Genomic DNA, 3,786 nt, shown 5'->3' on the forward strand with positions numbered 1-3,786 from the left:
GATCATATAAGCATAATATGGCTAATAATATGAGTTAGATTGATAATAATAAGAGTAATAAGTATAGTAATTGTAGTTCTATCGATCATATCTGCATAATATGGTTAATAATATGAGTTAGATTCATAACGATAAGAGTAATAAGTATAGTAATTGTCGTTCTATCGATCATATAAGCATAATATGGCTAATAATATGAGTTACATTGATAATAATAAGAGTAATAAGTATAGTAATTGTCGTTCTCTCGATCATATAAGCATAATATGGCTAATAATATGAGCTAGAGTGATAACACTAAGAGTAGTGAGTATAGTAATTTTCATTCTGTCGATCATATAAGCATAATATGGCTAATAATATGAGTTAGATTGATAATAATATCAGTAGTAAGTATAGTAATTGTGGTTCTATCGATAATATAACCATAATATGGCTAATAATATGAGTTAGATTGATAATACTAAGAGTAGTGAGTATAGTAATTCTCGTTCTATCGATCATATAAGCATAATATGGCTAATAATATGAGTTAGATTGATAACAATAAGAGTAATGAGTATAGTAATTGTAGTTCTATCGATCATATCTGCATAATATGGTTAATAATATGAGTTAGATTCATAACAATAAGAGTAATAAGTATAGTAGTTGTCGTTCTATCGATCATATAAGCATAATATGGCTAATAATATGAGTTACATTGATAATAATAAGAGTAATAAGTATAGTAATTGTCGTTCTCTCGATCATATAAGCATAATATGGCTAATAATATGAGTTAGAGTGATAACACTAAGAGTAGTGAGTATAGTAATTCTCATTCTGTCGATCATATAAGCATAATATGGCTAATAATATGAGTTAGATTGATAATAATATCAGTAATAAGTATAGTAATTGTGGTTCTATCGATAATATAACCATAATATGGTTAATAATATGAGTTAGATTGATAATAGTGAGTGCAATAACTATAGTGAATGTCGTTCTATCGATCATATCAGCATAATATGGGTAATATTATGAGTTGGATTGATAATAATGAGAGTAATGAGTATATTAATTGTAGTTCTATCGATCATTTAAACATAATATGGCTAATAATATGAGTTAGATTGATAATAATAACAGTAATAAGTATAGTAATTGTCGTTCTATCGATCATATAAGCATAATATGGCTAATAATATGAGTTAGATTGATAATACTAAGAGTAGTGAGTATAGTAATTCTCTTTCTATCGATCATAAAAGCATAATATGGCTAATAATATGAGTTAGATTGATAACAATGAGAGTAATGAGTATAGTAATTGTAGTTCTATCGATCATATCTGCATAATATGGTTAATAATATGAGTTAGAATGATAATAATAAGAGTAATAAGTTTAGTAATTGTCGTTCTGTCGATCATATCTGCATAATATGGTTAATAATATGAGTTAGATTGATAATAGTGAGTGTAATAACTATAGCGAATGTCGTTCTATCGATCATATCAGCATAATATGGGTAATATTATAAGTTGGATTGATAATAATAAGAGTAATGAGTATAGTAATTGTAGTTCTATCGATCATATAAGCATAATGTGGCTAATAATATGAGTTAGATTCATAATAATAAGAGTAATGAGGATAGTAATTGTCGTTCTATCGATCATTTAAGCATAATATGGCGAATAATATGAGTTGGGTTGATAAAAATAAGAATAATAAGTATAGTAATTGTCGTTCTATCGATCATATAAGCATAATATGGCTAATAATGTGAGTCAGATTCATAATAATAAGAGTAATAAGTATAGTAATTGTCGTTCTATCGATCATATAAGCATAATATGGCTAATAATATGAGTTAGATTGGTAATAATAAGAGTAATAAGTATAGTAATTGTCGTTCTATCGATCATATAAGCATAATATGGCTAATAATATGAGTTACATTGATAATACTAAGAGTAGTGAGTATAGTAATTCTCGTTCTATCGATCATATAAGCATAATGTGGCTAATAATATGAGTTAGATTGATAATAATAACAGTAATAAGTATAGTAATTGTCGTTCTATTGATAATATAACCATAATATGGCTAATAATATGAGTTAGATTGATAATACTAAGAGTAGTGAGTATAGTAATTCGCGTTCTATCGATCATATAAGCATAATATGGCTAATAATATGAGTTAGATTGATAATAATAAGAGTAATGAGTATATTAATTGTAGTTCTATCGATCATTTAAACATAATATGGCTAATAATATGAGTTAGATTGATAATAATAACAGTAATAAGTATAGTAATTGTCGTTCTATCGATAATATAACCATAATATGGCTAATAATATGAGTTACATTGATAATAATAAGAGTAATGAGTATAGTAATTGTAGTTCTATCGATCATATCTGCAGAATATGGTTAATAATATGAGTTAGATTCATAACGATAAGAGTAATAAGTATAGTAATTGTCGTTCTATCGATCATATAAGCATAATATGGCTAATAATATGAGTTACATTGATAATAATAAGAGTAATAAGTATAGTAATTGTCGTTCTCTCGATCATATAAGCATAATATGGCTAATAATATGAGTTAGAGTGATAACACTAAGAGTAGTGAGTATAGTAATTCTCATTCTGTCGATCATATAAGCATAATATGGCTAATAATATGAGTTAGATTGATAATAATATCAGTAATAAGTATAGTAATTGTGGTTCTATCGATAATATAACCATAATATGGCTAATAATATGGATTAGATTGATAATACTAAGAGCAGTGAGTATAGTAATTCTCTTTCTATCGATCATAAAAGCATAATATGGCTAATAATATGAGTTAGATTGATAACAATGAGAGTAATGAGTATAGTAATTGTAGTTCTATCGATCATATCTGCATAATATGGTTAATAATATGAGTTAGAATGATAATAATAAGAGTAATAAGTTTAGTAATTGTCGTTCTATCGATCATATCTGCATAATATGGTTAATAATATGAGTTAGATTGATAATAGTGAGTGTAATAACTATAGCGAATGTCGTTCTATCGATCATATCAGCATAATATGGGTAATATTATATGTTGGATTGATAATAATAAGAGTAATGAGTATAGTAATTGTAGTTCTATCGATCATATAAGCATAATGTGGCTAATAATATGAGTTAGATTCATAATAATAAGAGTAATGAGGATAGTAATTGTCGTTCTATCGATCATTTAAGCATAATATGGCGAATAATATGAGTTGGCTTGATAAAAATAAGAATAATAAGTATAGTAATTGTCGTTCTATCGATCATATAAGCATAATATGGCTAATAATATGAGTCAGATTCATAATAATAAGAGTAATAAGTATAGTAATTGTCGTTCTATCGATCATATAAGCATAATATGGCTAATAATATGAGTTACATTGATAATAATAAGAGTAATAAGTATAGTAATTGTCGTTCTATCGATCATTTAAGCATAATATGGCTAATAATATGAGTTAGATTGATAATAATAACAGTAATAAGTATAGTAATTGTCGTTCTATCGATAATATAACCATAATATGGCTGATAATATGTGTTAGATTGATAATACTAAGAGTAGTGAGTATAGTAACTCTCGTTCTATCGATCATATAAGCATAATATGGCTAATAATATGAGTTAGATTGATAATAATAAGAGTAATAAGTACAGTAATTGTCGTTCTATCGGTCATATAAGCATAATAAGGCTAATATTATGAGTTAGAGTGATAATACTA

This window comes from Megachile rotundata, unplaced genomic scaffold (assembly GCF_050947335.1).
Source record: "Megachile rotundata isolate GNS110a unplaced genomic scaffold, iyMegRotu1 scaffold0192, whole genome shotgun sequence".
In the NCBI taxonomy this organism is placed as follows: Eukaryota; Metazoa; Arthropoda; class Insecta; order Hymenoptera; family Megachilidae; genus Megachile; species Megachile rotundata.